Consider the following 20,457-nt stretch of genomic DNA (forward strand, 5'->3'; position numbering starts at 1 on the left):
AAGCGGATTAACTTACTCGATGCGGTTGTAACATTGCGGTTTTAAGGATGACTGGGGGTCTCAGCCAGCTATGCCGGGAGAAAGCACCCTTCTCCTCCTCCTCGGAGATAGACAGAGCTAGGTAGTGAGAGAGTGAGGGGGGAACTAAAAGCGATAAGATGCACTGTAATGTTTGCATTCTAACCATTCTGCCCACCAAATTACGGTTCAATGGAATTTAAATACATAGGTGATGGAGACAAAAAATTATAACACTGAATTAAGAGTTCAGAAAAAGTCTGTTACAACACTGGAACATTTTCCTAGTGTTGTAGATCTGTATAGATTTTAATTATTAATGGAATGCAGGATCACATGATTCACTACGCGCTTCATGACCCCACTTGCGGTGTGAAGTGGCATCATTCTGGTGACATTGTTGGTGCCAGGATGGATCGTTTCGACTATTGCCAATGGCCACAGGGTTGGTGAAGTATTCAGGTTGTTCAGGCAGTAGTGGAGAATGCTTCACATTATAGCCGACCGCCCACATGGTGCATTACATGAGTCTGATATTGTTTGCACATAGCACTGTACGGTGCCAATCTTCTCTCATGAGAGAAGTACTTTTTCATAGAGGAGATTTGATTATGACCTAATTTTACACTTTCTTCTTTGAATGGTGGCGCTACAATGTACCTGCCAGAAGGAAGGCACCTTGTAGTTTCGGTAAAGAGTTTCTTGCAACATTTATGTGAAGGATCTTCCAGAGCGACAATTGGAGCTTCTTTGGTTTCCCAAAACTTGTGAAGCACTTCATTGATTGGTTCTATTCAAGCGAGTAAGGCTGTAACGGCTTCAGGCTGGCTGGCAGAATCAATCTTTCCGATAACGACACAACCGAATTTTGTATTCAACACATGAGGCCCAGACTCAAACCTCAATAATGTGTGCTCACTATATAAAATGTTGATGAAGCAATCAGCACCTATGAATGAATCGATCTTAGAAGCTGGTTCATCAAATTTCTCATCTGCTAATTTTAAATTTGCGAACTGTCTAAAGTCTGCTGAATTGAAACTTATGCTAGGTTGATTACACGTTTGATTTGAGGACACTGTAGCAGTGGTACTCAATTTGAAGTGCGGTTGAAATCTAGATGAAATCTCAGGTCAACGTTTCCATAAGTAATTGACGTTCAAGACCCAATTCCAACTAACCTTCTGCTACAAGGTCTTGGTTTTAAATGTAACTTGTTCATGAGTTCTCTAGTGATGACGGTGACTTGCGATCCAGAGTCAATCATCGCACAAGTGATATGAGCGCTATTAAATACATCAAACACAATAGCTTGAGCAGTACCCAACAAACAATTTGAGTAGTTGGATGCAGAAAGGCTGGTATCACATACATTAGAAGCGGAGTTTTCTACATTAGACTGAGAAGACAACATTTGAGGTTCAGATCTGAGCGGCATTTTTTCAAAATAGAGTAAAGTGTGATGACCAGTTGAACTACAAGTTTTGCAAGATTTATTCGAGCGGCATAATTTCCTATTATGGTTGCCAAGACAAGCAAAGCAAAGTCTCAATCTCTTAACAGCATCATATCTTTCTTTGACTGTCATTTTGAATAATTTTGGTCAATAATAGATGTTGTGATCATTTGATGAACAAACGTTACATTAAGTGTTACCTTTTTTATTCATGTTTAAATTTTAAGAGTCTGAGTTTGCGTTTGAAGTGCTAGCAACTATCAGGCTAGAATTAAATATATTTTTTGTCTTATCAATATTAAAATTAGATTTAACTGTCGTGGATGTTCCAGTTGCAATGTGTATGTTCTGTGTACAGTAAATTGTTCCAGTTCCAATCGTGAATTGTTCTATCACGTGACTAGTGCAAAATGTTCCCATGGAATGCCATTTCAAAATTGTTGGTTCAAGCTTTTGGTGCTCACATATAAAGTTGATTTATACTAAAATGTGTCGTTTAATAGCTGCGTGAATGAAGAAAGGCTGTTTTACAAACCTACCATCTAGAAAAGTGTAAATTTCTTTTATTCCATTACTCTCAAATTTTCTATCGAGAAAAATTCATTATTAATGAATGGTTATCAAACATCATATTGTTGGTTATGTATTCTATGCTATAATGCTATGGTAAACAAACTATCAGCTCATGGGTAGAGAAGCAAGCAGACTACAATGATCGACCAATGAGTGCTCAGATAGTTGGAACTGTACCAGGTCGAACAATCTACCACATTTCGACTGCGGGGCAGAAAGTTGGAACTGGAATAGGTTTCTGGAACAGAATCTGTCAAAATTCCTCCCATGGAACGTGGAACTTTTTACTTGGTAAATTGTGAATTGGACAATTTACCACATTCCATGTACACAGAACGGGCCCATTGATGAGTTTATTCATTCAATAAGTTCTTGACTTTTTGGTCAAAAAATCTAGTAAAGATTTACACTTCGGTATTTCATCAGGCAACAATGATGATTCAAAATCATACCGAGTTTTCATGTCGATTTTCCTCAACATAATTGATTGTAATACAAAACCGAAATGATCATCAATTTGCTGACCCTTTGATGACTCAATTGCCACTTGATTTACATCAATGAATTGCCGAATTGAATTATAGTCAGCCTTTGTAACACTTTTACAATCGAGAATCTGATAAATGAAATAGTTTGATAAGATACGTGGGTTCTGATAACGTCTTTGCAACTGTTTATATGCTAATGAGTAGCCTTGTTCAGATAGAGGAATGGTTGAAATGCTCTCATAAGCAGAATCTCTCAAACAGAGGCGAGGCGTCTGGTCATCTTTGGATTCGCCGATGACTGGACAGAAGTTGATGTAATGTGTATATTATTTAATTGAATTGAAATATTTAGGAGAAAATACAAAAATAGGTGAAGAAACCAAAAGCGAATAGTTTTTTAGCGAGCATGCCAAGTTTGAATAGTAGACTAGTGCATCATCAGTTCCATCCGTTCAGTGTGATTCTCAAAAATATGCGATTCCAGTAATGCTATTTAGCATTGGTTACCACCACTCTTCTGAATCATCCCTCTCCCACTCTCCCTCTCACGATGGTGTAGTAAATGGTCGAAGACATCGCTATTTTCTGCGATTCCACTGTTCCGCGCCAGTGTTGCAAACCGTACGGTGATAGAATATAATTATTTTGTTTGAAATTTGTTAATGAATTAATAATTATTATGATTTAAATTCAATTTTCAAAATTTATTTTTATAATTAAGGGCAGTTTCCGAGCTTAATATTCAGCTAAATCTAGACTTTTCAACTCTAAAGTCAGAAATTTGGGTTAAAATGGGGCGTAGATGCAGCGCTTGGAACAGTCAAATTTCTGAGTCTATTGAAAGTAACAGCTAAATCCCGAGCTCGGAAACCGGTCCTTTTAATTATTGATATTTTGATAATTATTTAGTTTGATAATAGGGTGTTAGTTTGCAAAACTGTATCTAAACTAGACTCGATAGATAAAAGCAATAAACAAGTGTGAATAGTGTATGTCTTATCGTCTTATGGTTAGTGTAGCGGCATGGACTCCAATTATTTGTATTTCAATTAGCCTACTGAGTGCTGAGTAATGGAACTTATTTATTACTATTAGATTGAATAACACCGTTTGTTCTGTATTCAATTATTGTTTCTATTAGTTTCTAGTGTTCTTAAGCTTAAGACTGTATCTATCATTAATTAGTAATTCAATTCAACTAGCTTAATAAAGTCATTGATAATACAGGCTCACACGTTTATTCTTAGAATCTTTATTTTCTGAAGATGATGTGCAGTGTTGTATAATTCTTCTTTTAGTCTAAAATGGCAGCTGCGGCCAGTGAAATTATTGTTCAACTGAAAAACAAACCTTTTAGTTCATTGACTTTTGAACAAAAAATATTACTAATTGAAAATAGGCGCCCTTGTCCTGTTTTAAAAAATTATCCAATGAAGTTACCGACAACAAGAGAAAATTCACCAGACATTTCACACCCTCGAACTATGACAATTACAAATGGCTCTGTGGAAGTGAAAGTTTAAATAGATTATTTTGCTGGCCATGTTCCCTGTTTTCTCGTGATAAGAATGTTTGGGTTTTGAAAGGATTCATTAATCTAGGTGGTTTAACCAAATCAGCCAAAGCCCATGAAAAATCCGAGAGTCATCTTCAGAGTGTCATGGATTTATATATACAATTTCGGGAGACAGAGAGTAGATGAAGGAATTGATAAAACTTTGAAAGTAAACAATTCGCTGCATAATCAAAGAGTGAATAAGAATCGAGATGTCTTAAAACGGTTGATTGATGTTACATGTTTCCTTGCCAAGCAGGAGCTACCATTCCGTGGACATGACGAGAGGGAAACATCTTTGAATAAAGGGAATTATGTTGAAACTTTGAATCTTCTTAAAACGTGTGATCCTACACTTTCTGAACATTTTGAAACTGCAACAGTTTTTAAAGGAACATCTAGTGATATTCAAAATGATCTGATTACAATTATTATAAATGTCACTTATAATAATTGTAATCAGATCATTTTGAATATCACTAGATGTTCCTTTGAAAATGAAGAAATCCAATGAGAGATAAAAAACGCAAGTTTTGTTTCTATAATGCTTGATGAAGCTTCTGACGTGAGAAAAAAATCGCAGCTGTCTACAATTCTTAGATTTGTGCGTGAAAATGGATGCATTGAGGAGCGGTTCATTGGATTTACAGATGTTAGTGCTGATAGTTCCGCGGATGGACTGTTGGGACTGTTGGCTCATGTTAAAAGAACTGTAGAAACGTACAACTTGGCTGATAAATTTGTGGCTCAAACATACGATGGCGCAGCTGTTATGTCAGGTCATTTGACTGGTCTTCAGAGAAAAGTGCAAGACGAGTACCCTACTGCCCTTTCCACACATTGCTACACACATGTTCTCAACCTTGTACTATCACAAGGGATGAGTGTAATTCATGAGTGTAATGTATTTTTCTCTACTCTCAATGGGATATCAACATTCTCCTCGCATTCCTCAAAAAGATCATTTGCGGTTCAACAATATTTGAAGAAGTCTATACCATCCTTTGCACCCACCAGGTGGTGTTTCACATCTCGACTTGTGAACACTATTGAAACTTACAGAGAAGAGATTATAGAATTTTTCAATAGAATCAATGAGAACGAAAATGATGAGTGGAAATAAGGAGCAGACAGATGCACTGCCATGGGATTCATTCAATATCTTGAAAGTTTTCAGACTGTGTTTCTTCTAAACACATTTTCGCCGTTATTTTCACAAACTGATTTAATCTACAATATTTTGCAAAGTGAGCAAGCGGACATAATGACGTGTTTGAATGTGATAAGAGACTTTGAAAATGAGCTGGAGTTTTATCGGAAAGGAGTGATCAGTTGCAAAGATTGCAAGGAAAAGGAAACTGGAAGAGATGATATATCATGTGATCAATGCAAAACAGTAGGTTTCAAATCAGTGTGGGAAAAGACTGTTTCAACCATGGGCCTACCCCCCAATACAAGAAAGAGGACCAAGGAAGAGTATGTATCTCCTGAACAAAAATACAGGAGGCTATATTATTCAATTATTGATAATTCAATCGGACACATCCAAGCGTGATTTTCAACATTGGGAAGCTTGAGATTTTTTGAAATCCCAAGAACTTTGAACTCTATTCCACTTCAGATATGTTTCCTGACACTCTATTTGTTCTTTTGAAACAACTCTATCCAAAAGTTTTCGATTTTCAAGGACTAGAAAGTGAATTGGTAGTGTTCTATCATACTTCAGTATTTCAAAAGAAATCACCAGTTGACTTGCTACAATTTCTGAAACGAGAAGGCCTGGATTCATCATTCAAAGAGGTGCTCCGACTGGCGAATTTGATCTGCACAATTCCAGCAACCACAGCATCAGTTGAGCGCAGTTTTTCAGCGTTCAAAAGGATCCACACCTATAAAAGATCGAGCCAGACAGAAGAGCGATTGAGTAACTTTCAACTAAATTGTTCCTGGAGATGACTGAGCCAAAAAGTCACGCCTCGCCCCTGCTCTCAAACTTGATCATAAGTATTGGAATTTCTCAATAGCAGACAACCTGTCATTATCATGAATGAGACATTTAAAATGATTGTAGAACTCGTTCCATTTGCTGACATTCCCATTGAATATTGTGAGTGGAATTCGCGGTAACTGAATATTAGATTTACTAACAGTGGGGGTTACAGGAGTTTGCGGTTTTGACATTTGAATGAAACGTGGATACAATTCATTGTACTTTAATTGAATTTCATGCAGGGAAGTATCTTGTATGTCATAAATAACTGATAATTCAAAAATTTGTTCACTGATACTCTCGAAAAGACTAAAATCATTTTCAATTTTAGTGATCATGGGTTGAGAAATTTCACCTTGAATATTTTTCAAAGTGAATTCTTTTTTTCAAATAAGTCGTAAGCACTTATTTGAGAGCAATTTGTATTGAATGAAACTGTTGGAACTGTCCATTGTTGATTGATTTAGGACAGATATGTTAATGTTTGACTCTGTTAAGCTAGTTTCCAGAGGATCTGTCATTGCGAAAAGGTAAAGAACAAACGCTTGGAGGTTATAACAATAATGTTATTGCTACAGCTGTTGGGCTGTGGGGTGAGCAGTACAGTGCGAATTGAATGGGGTAGAATTTGGTGTCGTCTCACCTGTCTTACTCACTCTCTCTCTCTAACCTGTACAGGACTACAGGTGAAGGCTGCATACGTCTGTGCAGGTTGACGTGGCTCCTATTCATTCTCTCTCCAGGCGAACGTGGCGCTAGCACCGCTTGCCAGCTGACAGTTGCTGCTCCTATTTGTGCTCTTTCTAGGCACGTGCGCGTACCGAACCGAACTGATTGGAAGTTGGAAAGAACAATGTTGGAAGCGATAAGGATAATTGATAAGTGATTCACAAACAATGATATTGCACATTTTGGATTGAAAAATGAAACACGTTTTGGAATTACAGACTGAGAGAAATACAACAAAATAATAGAAATGAAATAGCTTTTTCACAATCACACTCGCAAATTTGAACACTTGACACTCAAATTAGAAGATAAAAATTGATAAGAACAAACTCAGAACTTGGATGAATAAATTTGTGATAAGGATATGATTCACAATTACAATAAACGAGGAAAAATATATAAAGCAGATTAACTTACTTGATGCGGTTGTAACATTGCGGTTTCACTGATGACTGGGGGTCTCAGCCAGCTCTGCCGGGTGATAGCACCTTTCTCCTCCTCCTCAGAGATAGACTGAGCTAGATAGAGAGAGAGAGAGAGAGTGGGGGGGAACTAAAAGCGATAAGACACACTGTACTGTTTGCGTTCTAACCAGACACAATAAATTATGGACTCTTACCATACACTGCATAGCTGTTGAGACCGTAGGAAGGTGCCACCTGGTGGCAGAGCTTTGTAATACGCATTCAGTACCTACATAGTATGAGTTCAGTTGTCAATCAGCACCCGAAGCAAGTCCATGTTTTGTGTGTTCTAACATTTCATATTTTGCAAGTACAATAATCCAAAGTATTAGAGTTTTCAATTCTTTCAAAACCTTACAGTCCAGTGCTCAAACATTTTGGTCAACCGGGCCGATATTTGTGAAACAGTGAATCAGTAATCAATCACTATAAAGTGAATATGGAAGAACATTTTTTGTCATGCATGCATGAAGTAAGAAATCATTGCATTGTGTATTGCATTCAATTGATGCAACCTTGAACTTGAACAGCAGCTTGAATGACCACCCACTGTGTCTGGCTGCCATTATGCACTCACACTCACCAGCAGTGCTGGACTCCAGATGTCTCATGTGTATTTCTGCATTCCATTATGGAACATAAGTGAACATTGCGATTATCATGCTCTACTCCATCATTGCTCTACTCAACGTCTTCAACGGGCGGGGTTCCTGTGGCTCATCGATGGTACTATCCACAGGCAGTGCTACTTCAAGTAAGATCTATCAGCTTATCAGCTGGCTTATCACTCTCACCTTACATATCGTTCCCTTTGTCACTTCCTTACAATTAAATCCTATTTATAGAATTGATTGATAATAATGACTAAGAATGGAGATAGCACTGAAAATGAAAAAGTGATGGAAAATGAGGATATTAAGATAATCAAAGAGGATATTTGAAAATGTGATTAACTAAACTATGTAATTGGATGAAGGCATTTGTTAAAGATGGAGATAACAGTGAATTAAATCTGAAACAAAACAGAATATCATTGATTTCAACAGAATTTGAGCTTGTACAAAATAAGATAGAATTACTTTCAGATGATACAGAAAAGGAATTAGATTATTGTGATGAATTTGAGAACCAGTTAGATTCGCTGTCAGCCAAAGTACAACAGCTGATAGATGAATGTAGAGTTAAACAAGAAATTAATTGTAATGCTAAGTTGTCAGATGTTAATACTGGAAACACGCCTACAATAAGATTGCTGAAAAATTTGAAAAATTACTGTGGTGATTTCCGTGAATGGTATCATTTGAAGGACATTTTTGAATCATTAATACTAAACAACAAAGATCTCTCAAATATTCAACGTTTTCATCACCTCTTGTCATGTTTGCATGGAGAGCCACATGAATTGATAAGAAATATTCCAATAACAGATGCTAATTTTGAAAATGCTTATCAGACGATTTGCCAAAGATATGGAAACAAAAGACTAATTGTTGCTAATCACATTGAATCATTATAAGAGTTGCCTACTGTTCACAAAAGTGACACTGGTCAATTAAGACAATTGATCAATGCAGTTGAAACAAATGTTGATGCAATCTATGCCCTTGATACAGATGCTAACTTAGGAGAGTTACTGCTTGTACAAATGATTTTAGCTAACATAAGTATACAAATGAGAGTTGAGTTTGAATCATCATATAAATCTGAAACTATCATTACACTTGATGAATTGTTGGAGTTCTTAGGACAAAAATCACAGACAAATCAATTGATTCAAAACAATAATCAGCATGCTATTCCCTCAACATCGGGTCACATTCCTTCTACTACAGGTCACTATTCTACAAGATATATAAATAAACCAAATCATGTTACATTATACATTATACATCATATTGATACATTAATGGCTACCAATTCTGTGTGTTGTTTGTTGTGTAAAGGTACTCATAAATTACACAAATGTATGAAGTATCTATAATTATCTATTGATGACAGAGTAAAGAAAGTGAATGAATTCAATCTGTGCATTAATTGCCTCAGAGCAGGACTTATATCAAAAGAGTGTTCATCTAAAACATCGAGCTTCAAATGTCAAAAGAGACATCATATAGCTCTCCACTACAAAATCACTAATTAACGTGGAAAATCATCAGCAGTCAATGATTCAAATTCGATTGAAAATTCTAAAAATATCAGTTCAAATGATAATCCATCAGCAATTAAGAATTGTTACTCTAGCTATGGTCAAACTCAAGTGTTACTGGCCACAGCACTTGTCAATGTAAGTGATGAGCATGGAAATCAAATGACAGTCTGGTGTGTGTTTGATAATGGAAGTATGGTGAACTTTGCAACATAGAACCCAGTTCAATCTCTATACATGAAGCGATTTAAGAACATGCTGTAAATATTTGTATCAGTTCATTAGTGTCATCGTTCTCTGTGTCACTAAATTGTAATTTTGTACCAAATATCACATTCTCATTACCAGCAACCAATAATTGATTCCAGTTCTTGGAAAATTCCAAGAGACTTGACATTGGCAGATCCAGGATTTAACATTTCTCAACGTATTGACTTACTTTTAGGAGCTCAAGTGTTCATGAAGATCCTATTGATGGAAAGACTAGAACCAATAGGACAGTATCCAATTTTTCAGAATAGTCAGTTTGGCTGGTTAGTGTCAGGAGAATATCAGGACAAACTACAAGATTTGCATCAACCACAACAGAGCTTCTTCATTCAACGAATTGAGTCACTTGACAGTCAACTGGAGAAATTTTGGAGATTGGAAAATGTTGAAGGTTCAACTTGGTCTCTTGAGGAAAAGGCATGTGAAAAACATTTTGTTGCTGATGGTGGATCATATGTTGTAAAATTACCCTTGGAACAAGAACTATCTACACTCGGTGAATCCAGATCAATTGCCCTTGACCGGCTCCTTAGACTTGAACGTCACTTAGCATCCAATGAACCACTGAAGATAGAATATCACAAATTCCTTGACGAATACATTGAACTTGGACATATGAGACTAGCTTCTCCTACAGATGAACTATGTTACTACATGCTACACCATGCTGTTTTCAAGGAAGATTCCACAACAACCAAGGTCCGCATTGTGTTTGATGGATCATGTGAGACAACAAATAATCTATCATTAAATTCAATCCTTATGACAGGTCATGTCGTTCACGACTCACTCTTTCCTATAATACTCAAATTTTGTATTCAGCAGATTGCTTCCATTGCAGACATAAGTAAAATGTACAGGAGAATTAAGGTTCATCCCAGTTCCTTTGATTGCCAAAGAATACTTTGGAGAAAATCACCATCAGAACCAGTTCAGGAGTACCAATTAACAACAGTAACATATGGCACTTCAGCAGCTCCATATCTTGCAACTGGATGTCTTCAACAATTGGCAGAAGATGAAAGGGATAATCATTCAGAGACAGCAATCAAGACATTGAAAACATCATTTTACGTTGATGATCTTATTAGTGAAATGGATCAATTAGATGCAGCAATTGAGATAGTTGCAGAACTGCGAAAACTTCCTGCAAGTGGTGATTTTGAATTACGGAAATTCTCTTCCAACAGTAAACAACTCCTGCAAACCATTCCATCAGAACTACATGAGACGAAAATTGATTTGAATCTTGATGGTAATGAACAGTCAGGGCCTTGGGTCTCAGATGGCAACCAGATCGAGAAAAGCTTCAAATTGTCAGTGGAATAAAGATGAGTCAACAGTTCATCATAACTAAGTGTACCAAAAGAAAGGTACTGAGTATCATTTCATCAATATTTGATCCTTTGGGAAATTTATGTCCAACAGTCACTCTATGTAAAATACAATTACAAGAAATTTGGAAGGAGAAATTAAATTGGGATGACAAGTTACCTCTGGCACTAGAAAACAACTGCAAAACCTTACTCAATGCATTGCCCAAACTAAATGATATTGAGATTGACAGAGTCATAATCATTAAAGATCATGTTCAATTACAATTACATGGATTCTCAGATCCATCAGAAAGTGCTTATGGAGGATGTGTCTACATCAGATCAGTGAATTCAGATGGAGAAATCATGGTGAAACTACTTTGTGCCAAATCAAGAGTAGCACCCCTCGAAAGACAAACAATTCCTCGACTTGAGTTATGTGGTGCCTTACTACTTTCTCATCTAATTAATACTGTAAAAAGCAGCCTTAACATTAACATTGATGAGGTTCATCTATGGACAGACTCCAGCATTGTTCTGGCCTGGTTAAAAAGATGTCCTTCAACTTTGAAAACATCCATTAGTCATCGGATCAGTGAACTGCAGAAATCAACTAGAGACTACAAATGGCATCACGTCAGTTCACATAACAACCCTGCAGATTTGGTCTCAAGAGGAACATTACCTGATCAACTAATTCACAGTGACTTATGCAGTGGCAAGGAGCACCATGGCTCAAAGAAAATTCTTCTCAATGGCCTATTGTGACTTGACCACTACTACATAAGGATATCCCTGAACTAAAAAAGGTTGATACATTGATGGCAGTTGTGGACATACCAGATAAATATTTCTTCAGCAAGTTTTCCACTCTCTCGTGGCTTCAACAAACTATTGCATACAGTCTGCGTTTCATAAATAATTGTCAGAGAAAGAAACACCTTCGAGATACAGGTCCTTTGTCAGTGATGGAACTAAAATCACCTCTTCATACCTGTCAGAAAATTGCTCAATGCCAGTCATATTCACAAGAACTCCTTGCATTAGATAACAAGAGACATCTGACAAATCAAAAGTGCTTTAATTGAATCCATTTATGGATAGTTCAGGTTTACTAAGAGTTGGTGGTAGACTGCAAAATTCTGCATTGCCCTTTGAGACAAAACACCAAATTATCCTGTCACCTGAAAATCGTTTGACTCACTTTATTATCGAGAATGAGCATGAAAGACTTCTACATGCTGGAGCACAACTTCTAATTGGCTCTCTCTGGCACGAATATTGGATCCCAACAGCAAGAAAAATCGTAAGAAGCATAATTCACAAGTGCATCCGGTGTTTCAGATTCAAGAGAGATACACAAAATCAACTGATGGGCAATTTACCATCTTTGAGAGTGAACCCAGCAAGACCATATTTAAACTCAGGTGTAGACTATGCTGAACCAATATTTCTGAAGACTTCTCATTGCAGTAAAATCAAGATTAAGGCATATATGTGCGTTTTCATCTGTTTCACCACAAGAGCTGTACATTTGGAGTTAGCAAGTGACCTTTCCACAGAATAATTTTCGGCTGCACTTCATACATTTGTAGCTCGAAGAGGAAATTGTGCCAATATCTACAGTGATAATGGTACAAACTTTGTTGGAGCATCAAGACAACTCAAAGACTTGTATAAGATGTTGAAGAAGAACAATAACATAATATCAGAGAATCTATCATCTGTATCTTGTCAGTGGCATTTCATTCCACCAAGTTCACCACATATGGGAGGACTGTGGGAAAGTGCAGTAAAATCCATGAAGCATCATTTCTATCACATTGTTGCTAATAGTTCTCTTGATTACAAGCAGGCAATTACACTACTGGCTCAAATTGAACCAACTCTGAATTCCAGACCATTTTGCAAAATATCAGATGATCCCTTCAATTCAACCTACCTAGCCCCCGGCCATTTCCTTATTGGAGAACCTTTGACCACCTTACCTGACCCTGACCTGAGTGATATCAAGCTGAATCAATTGGATCGATGGCAGTACATTCAATGGCTCAACCAGCAACTGTGGCAGAGATGGTCTACAGATTACTTGTGTGCACTCCAACAAAGACCAAAGTGGACAACCTCAAAACCTAACATAGAACTCAATTCAATTGTTCTTGTCAAGGATGATAATTTCCCACCACTTAAATGGAGGCTTGGAAGAGTTGAACTTCTTCATTCAGGTAGTGATGGTGTTGTGCGTGTTGTCTCAGTACTGACTGACAATCATGTGATCAACCGGCCTATCACTAAATTATGCCTATTGTCATCACAATAACAATGACTGTCATTTCACAACTTTTTCATATTTAATAATTCCACGATTGTTTATTTTGTATTGATTCATATTCAATTGTTTACATGTTCTTCTTGTGTGTTTATAAAAAATTGATAAATTTTTTGGCGGGTGGTATGTTGAGACTGTAGGAAGGTGCCACCTGGTGGCAGAACTTTGTAATATGCATTCAGTATGTAGTATGAGTTCAGTTGTTGATCAGCGCCTGAAGCAGCTCCATGTTTTGTGTGTTCTAACATTTCATATTTTGCAAGTACAATAATCCAAAGTATTTGAGTTTTCAATTCTTTCAAAACCTTACAGTCCAGTGCTCAAACAGTAGCAATTATGCTATTCTGAATCCCGGCATAACACAGGATTCCTAATCATAACATAGTGCCGGGGAATACCCTTTCATCATGTGATTCATTCTCATCATATCAGGAACAACTTAAAACAACCTTTGAATACCAACAAATCAATTGTGATTTTGTGCTTTGTTTTCTTCAAGAACATGATTTCATTCATGAGTTCAGTTGGTTCAACAAAGCCATTCTGTTCACAATAGTCGGTCAAGTTCACTTGAGAATGCATTTAATACATCTTTCAAGTTTCAGTTGAAAGTTGAATTCATCAACTTAATTCAAAGCAAGATTCATCTTGTTTACATTTTTTCTAACCTCTACAGAAACCTGTCTCATGTAAACATTCACTCTGTTTACAATCTTCCTTACATTTGATGTAGTAATCTGATTCATAGAAATGTTCAATTTGTTTATAGTTTTCCTAATCTTCAATGTAGCAATAGTACTTTCATGATAGTTGACTTTCAGTGAAGACAACTCCCTACCTACTTCTTTACTCAATTCTACACTTTCAATAGGCTTATTTGACATTCTCAACAACAGTAACTAGGCCTACATTATCAGAAACTTGAATTACTTCATCTTGTATCTCTACATTTGACACTTCTATTTCAACACTACAACTATCTTGATCCAATTTGCTTTCATTTTCACAATTACTAATCAATGTTTCTTGTGTATCTTTCAATAAAAGATTTATACTAACCTGCTCTAATCTGATGTTAGCAAATTCTTGCTTCATTTCATCAAACCTGGCATCTTGCTCATCTAACATTTGCTTTATAATAGCTAATTAACTCATCATCAATTTTAATGTTTTGCATATTGTATGCCATTTTGTTAATATGCACTGATATCTACTCATTACCTAGAATTTGATTGCTCTAGAATTGATCTCCCATTCAGCAGCATTTTACAATTCATAACTTATCAAGATATTATAGCCTACTAATAACTTCTATAACCAGGGATTTATTTCTATATCTAGGGTGTACAATTTGGGACATATTTATTTTGTAATTCGGTCCCACCAGAGGTACCATTTTGCCATGCTACCAATTTGTCCAAAAAGGTTTAATAGTTTTCACCTATCACCCAAGGAAAATTATCGGTTCAATTTATACTAATATCTTGAGAAATCATGAATGGATTTAATGCCTATGAATAAGAAGTCCAGTTCAGAGCAAATCAAATTATAATTTTCAAAAAGCTTGGGCAATTGAAAATGCAAAAATACTTCACAGACCCATTTGATACTTGAAACAGAAACTTCTTACAAGCTAAATACTACTCTGTACATTTTAATTTCATGTATGTGGCTACAGACTTTCAATATTACACAAAACATTTAACACAAATTGGGAAACTAATGAAAATATTCAGATATCAATCGAAACATCTTAAACTTCACTTATAAAGAAAAATTTCAAGAGGACAAAAACACTTCTACAAGCCAGCAGCCATTTATTTTTTTTAGAGAGATGCCTGAAGTTCCAAGTGCCCCACCTAAACATGTCATCAATTGCCAACCTCCCAAATAGAAAAATACAAGTTTACAATTTACATTTATTTTTCTCAATAGAACTTTATTTTGAATCTGTTTTGAATTTATTAATCTTTATATTGTTTATAATGATTTTTCAATTTAGAAAGAGAATTCCACAACAGTAAATTATTCAACATTAGAATAGCTGATAAATTTCAGGCAGATATTAAGTCCACATATCAATTACACCAATATTTACTATCAAGTTATATTGATATTTGAATATCGAATCAAAGATTCGATTTTTCATTGAGAAAATGCAATATTACAAACTATGCATTCTGTCAAATCAAACAATTATGAGAATTGAAAAAGTGATTTTCGTCTCATTGTGGCCCACCCTCGCTACCATAGTTATAAGTGCATAAGGCCTAGTGGTAATAGTAATTCTTATTGTACCTAAATAAACTTCTAAATAGTTCCATCAAAATCAATACTTGGGCAAAAAATTACTTTGTTAATTTTTTATGCATAATATAGAAATGTATATGCAAATATAATAGGTATGGAAGGAAATCTTTCAGAAGAAAAATAATGAGAGCTTCTTACACCGCCATAAAGTAGCTTGAAATACATAGTCGTCATATCTGCTGATAATGTTGAATCTACGTTACTATGCTACACTGGTTTGAAATAAACAGATTACTCCTTCAATATTAATGGATTAATATTAGGATGAGATACTCCGGGTATGTGACGTATTTCAAGCTACGTTATGGCGGTGTAAGATGGTCTTTATAGTTCATTTTTTCATTTTAAAATGAATAACTCGCTATCAGCAAAATTGAAAATTTTCCTGTTTGGAACGAATAATAATGTTTGATCATAATCCAAATTTACTAGAATGTTAATCCAAGTATATATTTTGTCAATTGTGAAAAATCAATCTAGCCTACTATTGAGATGTTGTCAGTCAAATACGGTATGAACTTCTATTCCCAAAATAGACTACCAAAAATAATGCACATATCAATCAGGAAAAATATACAACTGCATGATTAAAGACCTACATGAATTCAATCTATTGATAGTGTTTGCCTAGTTTGTGATTGATATCAAAACCTTGTTCTTTATGACACATATTTTATCGATTGGTTCTAAATTGACAACTTGTTATAGCCTGTTCTATTTCAAAACCAATTTCCTTTGTCGAACTATCTAGAATCGCCCAGTATTCTTTGCTTGATATTAAGATCAAGATAGTACTAAATATCCAAGAACCTGGAAATCGAAAAATATTTTGCTAATAGAACAATGAAAAACTCCAAGTGGAAGGGACCGTTTTTCTCAAGGACTGAATTCACAAGTAAAAGACTACATTTTCTCAAACTGAGTTTTGATATCTGCAGTTTTCTTGGTTTCTTTCCTTTGAAGATCAAAATCTCTAAGGAAGGTCCCTTTCTTGCAAGTAAGATACTATACTTGATTCTCTGAAGAATTTCGAGAGTAGACCTGTAGTGTAGGCCAGTAGTACATATTAAATACATATATACACGTATATATAACACGTTTGTATGTATATAATACACGTATATTGAACACATACATACACAATACATATATGTACTAAAGCTTAGTATGGTACAGTTGAATTTCTTCAAATATAAATTAAGGCTGGTTATTTTGTCAAATTAATTCAATATTTCACAAAATACTATTTTAAAAATGAAAGACACGTTTTAAAGTTTTGTAAACAATTTGCTGAAGTGGGTAGGCCTACATAACTTTAAGCTGCGTTCACACCAAAGTAAAGTTTATTAACAAAATGATTATTCTTCCGTCCTTATATATCCTATTAGATTGGAGGGAACAAACATATTATGCTCATCATGTGTATGATAAGTTATGTTCAACCTAATAGAATCTATAGGGATGGAGAAATAAACATTTTGTTAATAACTTTGGTGTAAACACGGCTTTAGCTACATTATTATATTCAGTTCAGTACCTAATCCTATACTAGCAACTTCTGTTTATATATTTGGATGTTTAATAAAACAAAATAAAACTTGTAGCACCTGTTATTTATTAAAAAATTTAAAATAGTTGAACAACTAGTTTCGGTTCTAAAACCATCTTCAGGTTCTAAAATAAATAAATAAAATTCAATAACTGTTTACTAATTGATATAAAACTGACATATGTTTAAATTTATATGACTAATTATTTATGGTAAAAGTTTTTAAATTTATATTTTAAAATTTCAATTTTATTTATTCATTTCAATTTTATCAAAAATAGGATTATTTAAGTCAAATTGGATTATATTTATTGAATTATTCCTATTCAATTTTGCAGTTTTATAGATATAAAATTCTTCTTTTACATTCAATTTATTACTTTCACTACCAATGCTTAATATTTTCATATTAGAATTTATATTGATATAATTATGATTATTCTCAATTAAATGTTCAGCAAACGCTGATTTTTGAGTAGTATTTTTTGAATTTAAAGCCTGAATATGTTCATTGAACCTTTTTTGAAAACATCTACGTGTTTGACCAATGTAAAATTTTTCACAATTACTACATTCCAGTTTATAAACGCCTGATTTTTTAAATTGTTCTTGTTGTATTTTTTTATTAGAAATTGTCTTTATTAAATTAAAAACATTATTTGTTGTTTTGTATCCTAAATAAAATTGTTTTGCAAATGTCTTCCTAATTGCCTTATTGAGAATAGTGTTGTATGGAACACAAATATATTCCTTATTTTCTGAATTTCTATCATTTTGTGGATTAATTTGTTTATATTTTTGCTTATATATCATCTTATCAATAGATTTGGTATCATATCCATTTGTTACTGCAAAATGTTTTATAATTTTCACTTCTTTTTCATAATTTTCTTTTGACATAGGAATATTTATCAATCTATAAATCATTGATCTGAATGCTGCTGTTTTTTGCTGCCATGGATGGTTAGAGTCTTTTGAAATAAAGTATTTGTATGCGTGGGTTTCCTGAAGATATTAAAATTATGTTTCTCATTTCTCTTACTTATTTCCAAGTCTAAAAAATTTATTTTCTCTTTTTGAACTTCCATAGTAAATTTTATAGATGGTGAAATTGAGTTTAAATATTTTTCTAAATCTTCATGTGTTTCATCATTATTATTATTGTATAAGCATATTATATCATCAACATATCTATACCAATAAATGATATTTTCTCTCAAAGGATTATTATTATCATTCATAATTTTAGACTTTTCCAAATTGTTCATATATATGTTAGCAAGGTATCCTGATAATGGTGATCCCATAGCTAAACCTTCCTTTTGCTTATAAATTTTGTCATTGAAAGTGAAATAATTTTGATCTATGCATGTTTTTGCTAATGCTATTAAATCATCTATTTCATTACTGTTCACATCATTTTCAATCAAGTTTTGCTTTAAAATGTTAATAGTTTCATCAGTTGGGATAGAAGTATACATGTTGACTACATCAAATGATAGAAAAATTGCGTGACTTGGAATAGTTATTCCCTTGATTTTTTGAACTAGTTGGTAAGAATTTGTTACATTATAATTTTCATTTATTATTATTTTTTGAGGAAGTACTTTATTCAGATATTTACAAGCTTTATAAGTTGGAGCATTTCTATAGTTTACCACAGGTCTTATAAGTATACCTACTTTGTGAATTTTAGGTTGACCTCTAAAAATTGGTGAGGCAGGATTAATCATTTTCATTTTAAACTGATCTATTTTAGAAATAGTTCCACATTTTGATATAATATTATTTATATTTTTGCAGTATTCTTTAGTTGGGTCTTTTCCTAAAGTTTGAAATTTATTTTCTCTAATAAATTGTTCTACTTTATCATTATAATCTATTTCTTTAATGATAACTGTAGTGTTTCCTTTATCTGCTTTTGTTATCATAGCTTTTCCATTAATTAATTTTTTTGAAATTGAATTAATAATTTTCATATCTTCTTTTGCTTTTACTAAAATTTCTTTTTTCTTAAGATTGTTATCTTTTCCGAGTTCCTGCACAAAATTGTTCCTCAAAGTACCTTGGATCTCTCTCTTCTTGAATCTTATTGAGGTTTCAATATCAAAAAGTTGTTCTTCAATTACATTCGTTTTATTATCCAAATTGACATTATATTTTGAAGCTTTTGAAAGTAATTCATTCTCTTTCTTATTAAACTCAATATCTGTTAAATTCTTCATTTTTTCAAATGATTCATACTCATCAATTTTATAATATTGATTAGAGTCAATATTTTTCTTTTGTTCAAAGGTTAGCATTTCTATTTTTTTCAACTGTATGAATTTCTTCTTTTCAATGTATGGAGTAATCCAAGATTTAATTTGTAATTCACATTCTTCGATCGATTTCTCATGGAATAGTTCATTTATTTGTGTATATATTATCTTTTCTTCTACTTTAAGCTTTCTAAGTTTTGAGTTAAAATAATGTATCTCTCAAAACTTAGAAAGCCTAAAGTAGAAGAAGATTTTAATATCTTCAGGAAACCCACGCATACAAATACTCTTATTCCAAAAGACTCTAACCATCCATGGCAGCAAAAAACAGCAGCATTCAGATCAATGATTTATAGATAGATAAATATTCCTATGTCAAAAGAAAATTATGAAAAAGAAGTGAAAATTATAAAACATTTTGCAGTAACAAATGGATATGATACCAAATTTATTGATAAGATGATATATAAGCAAAAATATAAACAAATTAATCCACAAAATGATAGAAATTCAGAAAATAAGGAATATAATTGTGTTCCATACAACACTATTCTCAATAAGGCAATTAGGAAGACATTTGCAAAACAATTTTATTTAGGATACAAAACAACAAATAATGTTTTTAATTTAATAAAGACAATTTCTAATAAAAAAATACAACAAGAACAATTTAAAAAATCGGCCTTTATAAACTGGAATGTAGTAATTGTGAAAAATTTTACATTGGTCAAACACGTAGATGTTTTCAAAAAATGTTCAATGAACATATTCAGGCTTTAAATTCAAAAAATACTACTCAAAAATCAGCGTTTGCTGAACATTTAATTGAGAATAATCATAATTATATCAATATAAATTCTAATATGAAAATATTAAGCATTGGTAGTGAAAGTAATAAATTGAATGTAAAAGAAGAATTTTATATCTATAAAACTGCAAAATTGAATAGGAATAATTTAATAAATATAATCCAATTTGACTTAAATAATCCTATTTTTGATAA

The sequence above is a fragment of the Nilaparvata lugens genome, chromosome 6 (genome assembly GCF_014356525.2).
Source record: "Nilaparvata lugens isolate BPH chromosome 6, ASM1435652v1, whole genome shotgun sequence".
Lineage (NCBI taxonomy): Eukaryota > Metazoa > Arthropoda > Insecta > Hemiptera > Delphacidae > Nilaparvata > Nilaparvata lugens.